This window comes from Hippopotamus amphibius, chromosome 13, assembly GCF_030028045.1.
Source record: "Hippopotamus amphibius kiboko isolate mHipAmp2 chromosome 13, mHipAmp2.hap2, whole genome shotgun sequence".
Classification (NCBI taxonomy): Eukaryota; Metazoa; Chordata; class Mammalia; order Artiodactyla; family Hippopotamidae; genus Hippopotamus; species Hippopotamus amphibius.
In genome coordinates, this window is record NC_080198.1 from 70,815,674 (window position 1) to 70,833,898 (window position 18,225).

General features: G+C 42.4%; 1 pseudogene; it reads right to left on the reverse strand.

Moving 5' to 3' along the window:
• Positions 1 to 2,985: 2,985 nt before the first annotated feature.
• LOC130834487 (60S ribosomal protein L34-like) lies at positions 2,986 to 3,366 on the reverse strand (annotated as a pseudogene).
• Positions 3,367 to 18,225: the final 14,859 nt, after the last annotated feature.

Genomic DNA, 18,225 nt, shown 5'->3' on the forward strand with positions numbered 1-18,225 from the left:
CTGGACAGAATCCGTGTTGTCTATGGTAATGACCTCAGTAAGCTGCCTTTAATAGGCTTTGCCTTCCTCCCTGTCTCATTCTCCCTGCTCTATCATCCAGCTTCCTGGAATTACCTCTCAAGTAGACCCAATTTCCTTGCACTGGGTACCTTGTCTTTGTCACTTCCTAAGGTGAGACCATTCAAGAATCTTTAATCAAGCCAGGAAGAGACTCCCTGGGCAACAGGAGAAGCTGTTTCTACCAGGTGAGGTGACTTGGTGGGGTTTGAGGGCTTGAGAATTTGGAATTATCTCTGTCCTTCCAAAGCCTCCAGTGTGGTTTGTCATCTGACACATCCAACTCAATCCCTGAATTTCGAGCCATCTTCGACTCTTCTCTTTCTTTCACACCCTTTCTCAGCTCTGGATTAAAATATATTCAGAATCTGATCACTTCTCACTTTGTTGCAAACACTCTGGTCGAAAACAAAGATATCATTTCTCTAGTGAAATTTTGCGATAACCTCCTAACTGATTGGTTTACAATCCTGTCTCGCTATAGATTATATTTCACAAAAGAGCAAGAATGATCAAACATAATTCAGACCATTTCAAACATCTCATTTCTCAATACTCTGCAAAGGTTTTCCATCCCTATTAAAGTTCAACACTCTCATCATCAACTCTCCCCCACCCCTTTTAACCTATTGTATATGGCCCTACGTGATTTTGCCTCTGCTATCCCTTGAACTTACCTTTTACACCTTAGCTTAGGCTGTTAGGTACATGTAACATGCCAGGTACATTTCCTCCTTAGCATCTTTGTACTTGCTATTTCCTCTATGTAGAATGCTCTTCTCCTATTGAAACCAATAGGCATCATTTAGGGGGGATCCAAGGAGCCCAGTCCTTTATGTCTCAGCACAGAAAGAATTCAGCGAGAGGCAAAGTGACAGATAAGAAGTGACTTATTAGAATAGGATGCTTGTGAGGCTTACAAGTGGTGGGCGAGAGGGTGCTGCCCCGAGAACCTAGTGAGCTACAGTTTTATAATCATAAGAAAAGTGGGGAGGGGGAAATGAACACTTTCTTTCTCATTCTTGAGTAGATGGCACTCTCCCATCTTCAGCTCCTCCTCTGGGTCGGGCAGGGTAGTTTTTTTGTCCCTACATGGACAAGCTAGGACTGTCACAACACTATGAAAAAATTATTTCAGGTGTCAGTACAATGAGTGTCTTTCATTTTGAAATGACACCTTTCCATAAATTATTTTTTTCTGTGCGCAAAAAGCACATCCTAGGGATCATTAACTTATTGAACTCACTGGGCAGGATGTGGGTCTCAAGCCACCATTGTTATTGTTTTGGGGTATGTCTTGTGCTTCTGTTGCATGGTTTTGTTGCTAAGCAAGCCTGGTTGATTTTGTGTTTAAGCAAACTTGTTTTCTTGAACAATTATTAATTTACAGGGGTGTCCATACTTTATTCTACTTACAATCCCCTAGTGGGATTAATTATTTAATCACTTACTTTGTCCCTTTACTCTGTCCCTATCACTATTATCTATATGACATAATGCCTAACTTCCTTCAGTTTTCTACTTTAATGCTATCTCATTAGAGAGATGTGGTAAACTGAAAATATGCTGCTCAGGTTTTGTACCCTTGGAAACATAACTGACCGATGTCCCTGACTGGTTCCACTACCATCTTGAGTCAAGGCTATGATTCCTGTGGTCTGTTTCAAGTCAGTGGCTGACTGTAATGGGAGTACTACTGCTGGCCCATTCCTGCAGAATGAGAAAATCCTCACACAGCTGACTTTGGCTAGAGAATTATCTGCCTTGGCATAATGTTTTTAAAAAACTGCTATATCCTGAGATTTCCTGTGCTCAGATATTCTTTCTTGGCCCTCTCTTTCACAGGTGGTTTGAAAGCTCTCTCTACCTTCTCTGGGTCTGCCTCTTAATCTTTCACAGGTATTTTCCTTAATACGTCTGTTGCTTGTCTAATCTCGTCCTGGTGTCTGCTTCACGGAGTATCCAGACTAACAGGGCATTCCCTGATAATTTTCTGTAAAATTTTATCATCATTCTAGTTTCCCTAGCCCGCTTCATTTTTCTTATTAATACCTCTCCTGTTATCTATTCTCTGATCCTTGAAGGCAGAGAACTTACCTATTTCTTTAGCTTCTATAATGCAGCATCTGTATTAGTGCCTTTCACGTGGTTGACTAGAGATATCTGTTGAATGAATAAATGCATAACGAAAAGAGGCCTAAAGCAGCTGTGGATTCTGCCTATCCTGAAACACAGTAATGACAACAGCAGGTTCTGTGTTGCTAAACAGTCCTGTTGCTAAATGACAAAAAAACATTTTAAGCACGTCATGAGAATCTTTTGCTTATCTGGTAATGGTCGAATAATAATTTAAAACTTTGAGCGGTTAAATTATTTTTTAAACTCTCCTGGGCTGCTAGAAGCAATCCGTGCACAAAAGAGCCTTGGTATTTTTGATACTCATTAAAATGGTGTAAATAGTAAACAATGAATCCTCAAAAGGTTGCTCTAATAGACACTTGGTTCGAAGGACCACAGTGATGAGTTAGGTCAATGTTTGGTCACTATGTGCTGTGAAATACTAACGTCCCTTTTCTAATGCTAATCAGTTCTCTACTTACTGACTTCAAAGTCACTCAAATGAGATGACCCATTTCAAATTCCCACTTTTATCTTTTTTTGGAGTGCTGGATGCCTGAATCTTCCTCTGAAGTCAATTACTCTGTTGGTCATCCTCCCTACTATAAGCCAACAGACTCCACTCTCACAAGTTTAAGCAGGAAGTATTTATCAACATATATTAATAACCTTCAAGGAACAATTCTCAGACCATACCACAGAACTAGATAGTTGAGCAACTACAACTCTGACCCCCCACTACTTCCATCACAATTAGGAAAGGACTGTCATAATCATTTATCTTATTTTATTAGCTTTTAAATTGTTCTGTTACTCAAAAAAGGCTTTATTTTTTAATTTCGGTTTCTGATTCTGTTCTCCTGCCTTCATCACTTTCACAATGTTTCTGTTCCTCAATAAGGAAATCACACTTGACCCTGGCATGGACTTAATTTAGCACATATGCATCCAAAGTAGGCCCACTGACATTTTTTTCTTTGTTTTAAACTACCTTCTAAGAACTTCAGGTCTCACAGCATGAACCCCTTGAAGTCAGCCTGGGAACAGGCCATATGCAGATTTTGGTGCTTTTGCAAACTTCCTGTTATAAAGGTAAACAATTCTATTACCAGAGGTTTAGGACAACCTAGGTTTGTTAGAGGCTATATTGTCAGATAACTTACAATTATTATACATCAAACACTGGACCATTCTGAATGCCTTTAGGCATATCTCTGGAGGAACAAAGGGTCACCAGTATTGCCACCCTCATGAACTCACTGCCCTTGCCTCTGTGTGCTCCAGCAAGTTGGGTGCCTTATACCTGACTGGTTTTCTGATATAACTTACATATGACTCGGAGACTCACACAGGTGCATCAAGTTGGCAGAACCTAAGTCCTATGTCTGCAAGGTAGCAGAAAATGTGATTGGAAATGTAGGGTTTCAATTTGTGGAAAGTAAGATTCACAATTTAGGCAGCTATTGTGTTGCAAAAATCAGTCCATCAAGAAACCAAGCACCACACTCGGAGGGTTGGAGAACTCAGGTTTACTATGCCGGTGGCCCAAAACGAGCTAATGCTCCAAAGTTCTGGGCCCTGAGCTCAGGGTGAGCTTTACTTTTATAGGGGTCTGTGCACATGTTTACAGTTAGCATTGGTAGATTGGTTACTTGGTTTACAGAGCACGGCAGTTTCCAAACAGAAACTTACAAAAGCAGGTGCAGAACTTTCCATATTTAGCAAAACATCCTATGGTTACATTTGATTGCTAGGTCATCCTGTTTTTGTTTTCCCTTTTTGGTGCAGCAGGCATATTTTACAAAAGCAGAATGAGCATGGAGTTATTTTTAGCTGAGTGCAAGTTTCTAATTTTCCTCTTCAATGCCCCCTCTTGATGCCCCTTAAATCTTATAAGGCATCAACATGATGATCTTCTAAGCCCAGGAGTTGATAACCTCTCAGGGCTGGAAGGTGTGCAGTGGCCCTCCTATCTGTGGTGGCCTCAGCTAGGCTGGAAACTATCCTCATGAATCATGGCAAGAGGCAAGGTAAAAAAAGGCAGGTCCTGAGGAGGAGTAGGACTATCCCCACAAGAGTTTTGAATCCCCCTAGTTAAGAAAACCAACCCCCAAATAGCTCTTTGGGATTCCATCCCTTCCAAGTCTAGACTGGACATGAACTATTTTAGTCATCTTGTCAGTTATTTCTTCTATAACCTTGCCCTTATCATCTATCTGTAGGCAATAATTACTGAGGTTGAACTTCCCACAGACGCCCCCTTCTACAGCCAGTAAGTAATCTAGGGCTAGGCAATTCTGATAAATAGCACCATGCATCTTGGTTTGTTGTCCTGCCAACAAATTAAGAGCCTTGACCATTTCATTAGTAATGATTTCAACCATAGCCTGGAGCCGGATAATTCTGTTAAGCATGTAAATTGGGGTTTGGTAGCCCCAGGACCCATCTTTTGCCCAAGGGGCTGGCCCATAATATTGGATTATGCGTTCAGGAGGCCACTCATCATCTTTCCAGTTTCCAATCTGTAGAGACCTGTGCTTCCTGGTGAGGCCTCTGCCTTCATAAGCTGGGACCCCTAATGATTCACCTTGGGCTAAGGGAAGTAGGAAAAAGGAGGGGCGGATAGTCCCCAATATGCATGCCCCTGACCAACTGGCTGGCAAAACTGAATATGCATTAGCCCCACATATCCAATATAATCCTTCTGGAGCAGGCCACTGACCTTCAGTGGACAAGTCATTCCATCTGGTCTTTAAATTGGGTAAGCTTGCTAGAGGGTGAGGATTAGGCTCTATACAGTTTGGGCTTCACCACCAGTCAGAAGTGTGAGTAGTTGTGTTATAGTGTTTTTGGCCTAGGCAAGTGAGGTTTCCTACTGGAACGTTGAATAATGGGCCCCACCATGCCAGACAGTTCCTGCCGATTATGGAAGTCTTTAAATGCCAAACCCCGACCCTGGTTTTCTTGACTTCCCCTGAGTTGTTGAAGGGTCTCTGGGGATCTAATTCTTTAGCTTCCCAGGGCCAATTGGTCTCCCATATTAGTTCTTCCACACACATAGCAGGAAGTAATCATCAATGTCTGGACTATGGTTTCTGCTAGGGCTAAGAATAGGTTTTTAGTTTTGACTGAAACAGGAGGAGGACTACTTTCTATCTCTTCATAAAAAGAATGGAAGAGCTTGTGTGTAGAAGCCCGGAGTGGAACAGAAATACTCTGGAAATTTAACACAGTTCCTAGGTCAGCACCTCTCCCACTGATATAAATACCGATTTTCAGAACATTTTTCTATTTTGAGTCTTTGGGGTTGAAGACAATGAAATTGACAGGAGTACCTGTCCCTAATTTACAATTGGGGCCAACAGTTCCCTTTTGAAGAAGAGCTATTTTGCTTTGATTCTCCCAGTTTGCCCATGTGACACAGCTCCAGTAAGGGCAATAAACCCAGCGGTCACCACAGTAGGAGGAGTGGGCTTAGGCCTGTTCACACATATATTTGTCATTGAGCCTGTACTCCCATTGCCACGACAAGCCCCCACATCCTGTAGTTACCCAAGGGTTACCCTGCTAACAGCAGCACACACATCAAAGTGTAGCGACACCAGACACTCTAGATTTGTAATTCGTGTCCGGCTGGTCAGAAGCCCCCTTTGTTGGTGCTGGACCTCTAACCAGTCTTCCCTGGAGGGGGATTGGGGGTCAAAACAGATATATTGGCCTGCTTGTTGACAAGTAGAATAGGTTGTTTTGTTATGTTCACAGGTTCCTTGGACCTCCCCTTGGCAGGAGAAGTGAGTATGGTAAAGCAAGGTCCAAGTGACGCCCTGACCTGATCTAGTCTTGCAGATGCATGGAGTACATGAGAGGTCTATTTTACTCTCCAATGTACTAGAGCTCAGTAGAATATAAATTGCTACTACACAAAACATTTGATCCCACTTAATAATTCCATTACTTTTGGGTAAATTGTAGCCAAAACAACCCCTTGTGTTCAGCCTACAGAAAACATCAAGGCCAGTGGTGCAACCAATCCCTACAAGGCAGAGTGTCATCGTCACCCTGACTCTCAGATGTCCCTGGTCGAATTCCTCAAGCTTCCGCCGTGCATAGACCAGTCAGCCCTGATGTGACTGGAGCAGGGCTGAAGATCTCAGGCATTATATGTCCAAATGGCCCTTTTGCCCTAGGGCCCTCCACCAAGATTATTTTCTTAAAATTTTAAGGCTCACTCTCCCCTTCCATCAGCTGACTCTTTGAGCCAATTTATTGAGGAATTAGGTTTTCCCTCAAAAGACTTTCCGCATTTGCTAGACAGACCTGTACCTCCCTCCCTCTTGGTCCGCTGGACCAGTCTGTGCAGAGTGGCACACTCTGATGTGTTCTTATATACTTCCGGATTCTCATTATGAGGCTTCCTTCCTCTGTCACCTTTCCTTCATAATCCCCTGATTTCCCAAGGATTTCAGGCTCTTCACTTAGGCGAGGAGTATGCATACTTGCTCCTGCCACCTGCTCAGTGCCCTCGAGAGGGTCAATCACCCTAGACCCCCTCTAGAGCCCCACCTGAAGTCATTCCTCCACAAACCCCATTACAAGGGACTGCCTCCTTTCAGCCCCATCTCCCTGAGACATTTAACGATCAGGGCCATCTTCAAAGAGGCATGTACGTGTGCTGTTAACATAAGTTTACATAGTTACTTTCAGTAAATTTAATCACTGGAACTGAAAGAAAGCTGCCTATGCAGCAGTATTGAATGGAGCACTTACAATGTATCTGTAGCATAAGTGGAATGTGCTAGGGAAAAGAAAATTCGAAGATAACTTCAGGAAGAGTTCCATGGCAAAAATAATTTCTACAAATCACATAAAGAACTATTTGTTTCCTCTCATAAATGTACAGTGAGAATATCTGGTTTAAGTTGTAAAAGATACACACAAAGGCTATCCATAAAGTATTTAATTAATTATACATTTTACAAAGGTACATTTCTATGTCTAGTTACTAATAGTATCAAAATGCCTTAGTGTTCCCCAATCTTATAAAACTTAATATTCAAGAATGGGTTTGATTTCACTGTTTGTTGTCCATTAAAAAAAAAAACAGCTTCAATTAATCCAAACATATTCCTTATATTATTAGGCATTAGAGAAACACTGAAGCATCTGTGGCTCCAACAATCCTTCTTTCTAACTCTGGGCACCTACGTGCCAACAGACAACGCAGAGTGGAGCAGACAGTAAACACCTGCTCTTCAGGATCAGTGATCATTAACCATGGAGCTCTTCCTAGCAATTCTCTTCCACTCTGGATCTTACCTCCTTACTTCTCTATTCCGCACCCCCTTAGCCAACTTCCCTGATCACTGCTGTTTGTTTCCTTAAACCTTTAACATCTTCCAGCTCTCTCCTCTCATCTAGATTTCCTGTGGGAGCCTCCTGACCACCTTGCTCAATTGTCACTTCGTACCTCAGGATGACAGTCTGTGTCTTAACTCTCCTACAAGATTCAAAGCTCCTCAAGGGTATACACATTTTATGCTTCAACCATACAAAGTATTTTGCTAATTACATTATTCAGTAAATTTAAGTCAGTCTCTAGGGCCATCTGATTTCAGCATCAAATTCACTGGACTAGATCAAAAATAGTCAGAAGATTTTAATCCGCAGGACCCTCCGGTTTATTGGAACTGGCTGCCTGAAAAAAGACTGCATAGCAATACCTGCCATGTCTGTGGGAGGCGGGAATAATGACACACGTGCAAATGTCTGCTCCCCGAGACTAAGTGATCTTGGCACAAATTAAATACAAGACGTTGCAGCTTCTCACCCAATTGTTTTCAGAAGATTCTGCAGAAAAAGAAGGCGGAACACTCCCAAATTCATTCTACGAGGCCACCATCACCCTGATACCAAAACCAGGCAAAGATGTCACAAAAAAAGAAAATTATAGACCGATATCACTGATGAATATAGATGCAAAAATCCTCAACAAAATACTAGCTAACAGACTCCAACAGCACATTAAAAAAATCATACATTATGATCAAGTGGGGTTTATCCATGGGATGCAAGGATTCTTCAATATACACAAATCAATCAACGTGATACATCATATCAACAAACTGAAGGATAAAAACCATATGATCATCTCAATAGATGCAGAAAAAGCTTTTGACAAAGTTCAACATCCATTTATGATAAAAGCTCTTCAGAAAATGGGCATAGAAGGAAATTACCTCAACATAATAAAAGCCATATATGAAAAACCAAAAGCCAACATCGTTCTAGGCGGGGAAAAACTGGAAGAATTCCCTCTAAGAACAGGAACAAGACAAGGGTGTCCACTGTCACCATTATTATTCAACATAGTTTTGGAAGTTTTAGCCACAGCAATCAGAGAAGAAAAAGAAATAAAAGGAATCCAAATTGGAAAAGAGGAAGTCAAATTGTCACTCTTTGCAGATGACATGATACTATATATAGAAAACCCTGAAGACTCTACCAGAAAACTGCTAGCACTAATTGATGAGTTTAGTAAAGTAGCAGGATACTAAATTAATGCACAGAAATCTCTTGCATTCCTATACACTAACAACGGAAGAGCAGAAAGAGAAATTAAGGAAACTCTCCCATTTACCATTGCAACCAAAAGAATAAAATACCTAGGAATAAACCTGCCTAAGGAGGCAAAAGATCTGTATGCAGAAAACTTTAAGACATTGATGAAAGAAATCAAAGACGATACAAACAGATGGAGGAACATACCATATTCCTGGACTGGAACAATCAACATCGTGAAAATGACTGTACTACCCAAAGCAAATTACAGAGTCAATGCAATCCCGATCAAATTACCAATGGCATTTTTCACAGAACTAGAGCAAGAAATCTTATGATTTGTATGGAAGCGCAAAAGACTCCGAATAGCCAAAGCAATCTTGAAAAGGAAAGACGGAGTTGGTGGAATCAGGCTTCCTGACTTCAAACTATACTACAAGGCCATAGTGATCAAGACAGTATGGTACTGGCACAAAAATAGAAAGGAAGATCAGTGGAATAGAATAGAGAACTCAGAAGTAAGCCCAAACACATATGGGCACCTTCTCTTTGACAAAGGAGGCACGAGTATACAATGGAAAAAAGACAGCCTCTTCAATAAGTGGTGCTGGGAAAATTGGACAGCAACATTTAAAAGAATGAAATTAGAACACTTCCTAACACCATACACAAAAATAAACTCCAAATGGATTAAAGACCTACATGGAAGGCCAGACACTATCAAACTCCTAGAGGAAAACATAGGCAGAACACTCTATGACATCCATCAAAGCAAGATCCTTTCTGACCCACCTCCTAGAATCACGGAAATAAAATCAAGAATAAACAAATGGGACCTCATAAAACTTAAAAGCTTTTGCACAGCGAAAGAAACCATAAACAAGACTAAAAGGCAACCCTCAGAATGGGAAAAAATAGTTGCCTATGAAACAACGGACAAAGGATTAACCTTCAAAATATACAAGCAGTTCATGGAGCTTAATACCAAAAAAGCAAATAATCCAATCCACAAATGGGCGGAAGACCTAAATAGACATTTCTCCAAAGAAGACATACAGATGGCCAACAAACACATGAAAAGATGCTCAGCATCACTAATCAGTAGAGAAATGCAAGTCAAAGCCACAATGATGTGTCACCTCACACCGATCAGAATGGCCATCATCACAAAATCTGGAAAGCACAAATGTTGGAGAGGGTGTGGAGAAAAGGGAACTCTCCTGCACTACTGGTGGGATTGTAAGTTGGTACAACCACTATGGAAAACAGTTTGGAGGTTCCTTAAAAAACTACAACTAGAACTACCATATGATCCAGTAATCCCACTCCTGGGCATATATCCAAAGAAAACCATAATCCCAAAAGAAACATGTACCATAATGTTTACTGCAGCACTATTTACAATAGCCAGGACATGGAAGCAACCTAAATGCCCATCAACAAATGAATGGATACAGAAGATGTGGCATATATATACAATGGAATATTACTCAGCTATAAAAAGGGATGAGATGGAGCTCTATGTAATGAGGTGGATAGACCTACAGTTTGTCATACAAAGTGAAGTAAGTCAGAAAGAGAAAGACAAATATTGTATGCTAACTCACATATACGGAATCTAAAAATGGTACTGATGATTTCAGAGACAAGAACAAGGACGCAGGTGCAGAGAATGGACTGGAGAACTCGAGGTCTGGGAGGGGCCAGGGGGTGAAGGGGAAGCTGAGACGAAGCAAGAGAGTAGCACAGACATATATATACTACCAACTGTAAAGTAGATAGCCAGTGGGAAGCTTTTGTATAACAAAGGGAGTTCAACTCGAGGATGGAAGATGCCTTAGAGGACTGGGACAGGGAGGGTGGGGGGGACTCGAGGGAGGGTGGGGGGGGGAGTCAAGGGAGGGAGGGAATACGGGGATATGTGTATAAAAACAGATGATTGAACTTGGTGTACCCCCCAAAAAATAATAAATAAATAAATAAAATTAAAAAAAAAAAGAAAAGATGACTAGCTACAAATTTCAATATAACTTATTAAATAAACAAAGAAAGTGAAGTGACTGATAAGGTGGTCAGGATAGGCTTCATAAGAGCAGGAAGGATTAAAAAATAGACATGCATGAACCCACTGAAATAAAGTAGTTGTACAGGTATTGGAGCAACTAGGAACAGACTTTTAAGTAAAGAAAAGCAAGTCTGAGGACTGACTCCACCTGACTTCAAAACTTACTATAAAGCTGCAGTGATCAAGACAGTATGATATTCATAAAAGAATAAAAAAATAAATCTATGAAACAGAATACAGAGCCTAGAAATACTTACACAAACATAGACAATTAATCTTTGACAAAGGCAGCAAAGGACAGTAGAACAAGGATAGTCTTTTCAACAAATGATGCTGGAATAATTGGACATCCACACGCGAAAAAAAAATGAATCTAGACACAGACTTTACACCTTCCACAAACATTAACTCAAATGGATCACACTAAAATGCAAAACTACAGAACTCCCAGAAGATAACACAGAAGAAAATCTAGGTGACAAGTATGATGATGATATTTTAAATACAACACCAAAGTACAATCCATGAAAGAAATAATTGGTAAACTGGACTTCATGACAATTCAAAACTTCTGCTCTGCAAAAGACAATGTCAAGAGAAGGGAAAGACAAGCCACAGGTTACGAGAAAATATCTGCAAAAGGCAGATCTGATAAAGGACTATCATTCAACATTTACAAAGAATTCTTAAAACAGCAATAAGAAAATGGATAATCTAATTTTTAAAAATGGGCAAAAGGTCTTAACAGACACCTCACTAAAGAAGATATACACATGGCAAGTAAGCATACGAAAAGGTGTTCAATATCACATGTCATTAGGGAATTGAGATTTTTTTATATATTTATTTATTTATTTATTTATTCTTGGCTGCATTGGGTCTTCATTGCTGCGAGGGCTTTCTCTAGCTGTAGCAAGGGTGGGCTACTCTTTGTTGTGGTGCACAGGCTTCTTATTTCAGTGGCTTCTCTTGTTGCAGAGCACTGGCCCTAGGTGCTTCAGTACTTGCGGCACATGGGCTCAGTAGTTGTGGCTGGCAGGCTCTAGAGTGCAGGCTCAGTGGTTGTGGCACATGGGCTTAGTTGCCCCGTGGCATGTGGGATCTTCCTGGACCAGGGATCAAACCCATGTCTCTTGCATTGGCAGGCAGACTCTTAACCACTGTGCCACCAGGCAAGTCCCAGGAATTGAGAATTACAACAATGAGATACCACCACACACCTTTTAGGATGGCCAAAATCCAAAACACTGACAACAGCAAATACTGGAGAGGATGCAAAGCAACACAAATTCATACACTACTAGTGGGAATGCAAAATGATGCAGCCACTTTGGAAGACAGTCTGGCAGTTTCCTACAAAACTAAACATACTCATCTCACACAATCCAGGAATCACTGTTCTTGGCATGTACTCAAATGCTGACATCTATGTCCACATGAAAACCTGAACACGGAAACTTACGGGAAATTTATTTATAACTGCCAAAACTTGGACGCATTCAAGATGTCCTTTAGAAAGTGAATGGATAAATACAGTGTGGTATAAACAGACAATGGAATATTATTCAGTGCTAAAAATGAGTTACCAATTCATGAAAAGACATGGAAGAAACTTAAACACATACTACTAAGTGAAAGAAGCCAGTCTGAAAGGGCTGCCTACACACTGGATGATCCCTCCCAACTATCTGAATTCTGGAAAAGGCAAAACCATGGAGACATAAAAAAATCAGTCGTTGACAGTATTGCAGGGAGGCAGAACACAGAGGGCTTCTAGGGTAGTGAAAACACCCTGTATGATACTACAATGGTGGATACATATCATTATATATTCATCTAAAAACACAGAATGTGTAATACCAGGAATAACCCCTCATGTGAACTATGAACTCTGGATGATAAAGATGTGTCCATGTACCTAAATAGACATTTCTCCAAATGAGATATTCGGATGGCCAACAGGCACATGAAAAGATGCTCAATATCACTAATTATTAGAGAAATGCAAATCAAAAATACAATGAGGTAGCACCTCACAACAGTCAGAAAGGCCATCATTAAAAAGTTGACAGGGCTTCCCTGGTGGCGCAGTGGTTAAGAACCCACCTGCCAATGCAGGGGACACGGGTCCAATCCCTGGTCCGGGAAGATCCTACATGCCGCAGAGCACCTGAGCCCGTGCGCCCCAACTACTGAGTCCGCACGCTGCAACTACTGAAGCCTGCCAGCCTAGAGCCTGAGCTCCGCAGCAAGAGAAGCCACTGCACTGAGAAGCCTGCGCACCACAACGAAGAGCAGCCCCTGCTCATCACAACTAGAGAAAGCCCGGGCCCAGCAACAAAGACCCAATGCAGCCAATAAATAAATAAATAAATAAATAAATAAATAAATACATAAATAAATTTTAAAAATGGTGTTCTTCAAGGTTTAAAAAAAAAGAAAAAAAAAGGCCACAAATAAGAAATGCTGGAGAGGGCCTGGAGAAAAGGGAACCCTCCTACACTGGTGGTAGGAATGTAAATTGGTGCAGCTATTTTAGAAAACAGTATGGAGGTTTCTTAAAAAACTCAAAATAGAGTTGCCATGTGACCCAGCAATCCCAGTCTGGGGCCTCTATCCAGAAAAAACTGCAATTTGAAAAGATACACGCACCCCAATGTTCACAGCAGCACTATCTACAGTAGCCAAGACATGCGAGCAACCTAATGTCCATCTACAGAGGAGAAGATAAAGATCTGCTACATGTATACAATAGAATACTTACTGGGCCATGATAAAGAATGAAATAATGCCATTTGAAGCAACATGGATGGACCTGGAGATTATCATACTAAGTGAAATAAGTCAGGAAGAGGAAGACAAACACCAGATGATGTTACTTATGTGTGGCATCTAAAATATGATACAAATGAACCTATTTACAAAACAGAGACAGACTCATAGACATAGAAAACAAATTTGTGGTTACCAAAGGGGAAAGTGGGTGGGGAAGAGATAAATTAGGAGTTTGGGATTAGCAGATACAAACTACTATATATGAAATAGATAAACAAGGTGTTACTGTATAACACAGGGAACCATATTCAATCTCCTGTAATAGAGTGGGAAGACAAGGGGTAGGGAAATAAAAGGAGGAAATATAAAGGCCTCAAGGAATTTTGTAAAAGTATAAAGGAAGTCATAATCCTACACTTGTTCATTGATCCTGAGTTCATAATGATATAATGTTAATTAATAGTTTATTTAAATATTAATGAAGGGGGCGGAGTCAAGATGACAGCCTGGGAAGATGCAGAGATCACATCTCCCCACAAATAGATCAGTTGCCAGATGCCAGCGGGGGACCTGAGACCCAAGCAGACTGCGGGAACCCTGCAGCAACCAGGTAGGACCTGGGGCAAGTCAGGGGGGCGGGAAAGGGGAAGCCACACTGGACCAGCGCCCCTGGGGGGTGGCTGGGGGAGGTCTGGAGGGACCGTTGAGGGCTGGGGAGATCAGGAAACTGCAACTGGGTTTCTCCCACCCAGGAGGCCAGGAGGCCTGCTGAGCTCCCCAGCTGGAGGGCCTGCTGGGCCCCCCAGCAGGGTCCTCCACCCTCCAAGGCCCCCGCTGGGCTGCCTGGGTCCCGGGGGTGTGCGAAGGAGGGAGGAGGGGTGAGGAGGTAGAGAGGCGGACAGGTGGGGTGGGGGCATTGGGATTGGGGGATGGGGAGGCGAGAGGGCACTTTGCCTGCCCTCTTGGCCAGGGAGGCCGACTGGGCTCCCAGGCTTGGTCCTTTACTCTGCAGGCCCCCCTCCGGCACGAGGATCCTGGGGGTGTGGGGGGGTGGGGAGGCAGACAGTGGGGGTGGGAAGGGATCTCTCCAGGTCAGAAGAATAGGGGAGGCACCGCTGGGTATTACTTCTGGGCGGGTCCTCCACCTTCCAAGGCTCCTCCAGGCCGTTGATCCTAGAAGTACAGGAGGGAAGCGGTGGGGGGAAAAGAAGAGCAACAGAAGAGGGGAGGGATGCTCTGGGATCAGAGGATCAGGGGAGGAGTGGAAGGCATTTCCGCTGCCCACTGGCCCAAGAAGCCTGCTGGGCTCCTGAGTCTGGTCCCTCGGTCTCTCTGGCTGAGTGGGTCGTACAAGCCTGGGAGGGAGGGAGGAGAGGAGAAGAGGAAGAGAGGCAGACAGCAGTGAGGGGGGACCTTGCAGGACCAGAGGATCAGGGGTAGACACTGCGGGAAATCTCCCTACCCACTTGGCACCGGGAGGCCTGGTGCGCCCCCAGGCCTACTCTTCGGTCCTCCAGGGGCCCCTCTTGGTCTCACTCGTCCTAGGGGTGTAGAAGGAAAGCAGGGAAGAAGAGGAGAGGCAGGCAGGGGAGGGGGCCTTCTGGGATTGGAGGATCAAGGGAGGCGGAGAAGGTATTTCCCCTGCCTACTAGCTCTGGGAAGCCTGCTAGGCTCACAGACCTGGGCTTTCACACTCCAGGCCCCTTCCAGCTGCTTGGGACCTAGGAGAGTGGGGGGTGGGGGAGAGGAAGAGAGGCAGACAGGAACCTTAGGAGACTGGGAGATCTGGGGAAGTGCCACAGGCGTTACCCTAGCCCAGTTGGCCCTGAGAAGCCTGTTGGGCATCAGAGTCTGGTCTCCTGCCTTTCAGTGCCCCCTGCAGCTGTGAGGGTCCTAGGGGAATAGAAGAGAGGGGGTGAGGAAGAAGAGAACCCAAGGGGGAGCGACCCTCCAAGATTGGAGAACTAGGGGAGGTGCCTAGCATTTCTCCCACCAACTCAGGCCCAGGGAGCCCACTGGGTACCTTGACCTGTTCCTTTGCCAGCAGGAACAGAGGCATTCCTGGGCCCCTCTGCCTCATTGGGCCTAAGCCCCATTCCCCACCACCCCCAAGGCCTTTTCGAAGTGTAGGCCCTGCCCACTGCCTAACTCCCCCCCCTCCCCCGCCCCACCATCCCTTGTCTAAGCCCCACCCCCACAGCCAAGGCCTTTTCTGGCTTTTTTTTTTTCTTTTTTTTTCTTTCCACCTCCTCACTTAGGCTATTGCAGTTGTTTTACCTTCCAGCTGTTGCTCCATTTTTTTAAAAATTTTTTCTAACACATCTGTTAGTTTCCTATTATTGCATTTTTTATCTTGCTATTGTTCTGCTATTCTCCTACCTTTTTTTTTAATTGTTTTCATTTTCCTGCTCCACATGGCTTGTGGGATCTTGATTCACAAGCCCAGGGTCAGGTCTGAGCTCCTGAGATGGGAGCTCTGAGTCCAAAACATTGGACTAGCAGGGAAACCCAGTTTGCAGGGAATATTCATCTGAGTGAGGTCTCCCAGAGGTTCTCAACTCAACACGAAGACCCAGCTATACTCAACAGCCTACAAACTCCAGTGCTTGAAACCTCAGACCAAACACCCAGTGGGAGAGGAACACAATCCCACCCATCCAAAGTGGGGGAAAAATGAGGTGACAAAAAAATATGTCACAGATGAAGGAACAAGGTAAAAATATACAAGACCAAATAAATGAAGAGGAAATAGGAAAATTGCCTGGAAAAGAATTCAGAGTAATGATAGTAAAGATGATCCAAAATCTCGATAACAAAATAGAGAAAATACAAGAAACAGTTAATAAGGACTCAGAAGAACTAAAGAATAAACAAACAGTAGTAGATAACAAAATAACCGAAATTATAAATACACTAGATGCTACAAACAGCAGAATAACTGAGGCAGAAGAATGAATAAGTGAGTTGGAAGATAGAAAGGCGGAAATAACTGCCACAGAGCAGGAAAAAGAAAAAAGAATAAAAAGAATGGAAGACAGTCTCAGAGACCTTAGTGACAACATTAAGCCCACCAACATTCAAATCATAGGCATCCCAGAAGAAAAACAAAGAAATGGTCTGAGAAAATATTTGAAGAGGTTATAGTGGAAAACCTCCCCAACATGGGAAAGGAAATAGTTCATCAAGTCCAAGAAGTGCAGAGTGTCCCATATAGAATAAACCCAAGGAGAAATACACTCAGGCACATATTAATCAAACTAATGAAAATTAAACACAAAGAAAACATATTAAAAGCAGCAAGAGAAAAGCAACAAATAACATATAAGGGAAAACGCAAAAGGATAACAGCTTGTGTTTCTGCAGAAACTCTGCAGGCCAGAAGGGAGTGGCAGGATATATTGAAAGTCCTGAGAGAGAAAAACCTACAGGCAAGAATACTCTACCCAGCAAGAATCTCATTCAGATTCCATGGAGAAATCAAAAGCTTTACAGACAAGCAACAGCTAAGAGAATTCAGCACCACCAAACCAGCCTTACAACAATTGCTAAAGGAACTTTTCGAAGCAGGAAATACAAGAGAAGGAACAGATCTACAAAAACAAACCCAAAACAATGAACAAAATGGGAACAGGAACGTACATGTCAATCATCACATTAATTGTACATGGATTAAATGCTCCAACCAAAAGACATAAACTGGCTGAATGGATACCAAAACAAGACCCTTACATATGCTGCCTACAAGAAACCCACTTCAGACCAAGGGACATATATAGACTGAAAGTAAAGGGATGGAAAAAGATATTCCATGCAAATGGAAGTCAAAAGAAAGCTGGAGTAGCAATACTCATATCAGACACATTAGACTTTAAAGTAAAGACTATTACAAGAGACAAGGAAGGACACTACAGAATGATCAAGGGATCCATCCAAGAAGAACATAGAACAACTGTAAATATCTATGCACCCAACATAGGAGCACCTCAATACATAAGGCAAATGCTAACAGCCATAAAAGGGGAAATCGACAGTAACAGAATAATAGGAGCAGACTTGAACACCCCACTTACATCAATGGACAGATCATCCAAACAGAAAATAAATAAGGACATGCAACCTTTACATGACACATTAGGCCATCTCGACTTAATGAATATTTATAGGACATTCCATCCCAGAACTACAGAATACACTTTCTTCTCAAGTGCACATGGAAAATGTTCTAGGAGAGATCACATCTTGGGTCACAAATCAAGCCTCAGTAAATTCAAAAAAATTGACATCGTATCAAGCATTTTCTCTGACCACAATGACATGAGACTACATATCAATTACAGGAAAAAAACTGGAAAAAATACAAACACATGGCGACTAAACAATATGCTATTAAACAACCAAGAAATCACTAAAGAAATCAAAGAGGAAATCAAAAAATACCTAGGAACAAATGACAATGAAAACACAACAACCCAAAATCTATGGGATGCAGCAAAAACAGTTCTAAAAGGGAAGTTTATAGCAATACAGTCCTACCTCAAGAAACAAGAAAAATATCAAATAAACAACCTAACCTTAACACCTAAAACAATTACAGAAAGAACAAAAAAACCCCAAAGTGAGCAGAAGGAAAGAAATCAGAAAGATCATATCAG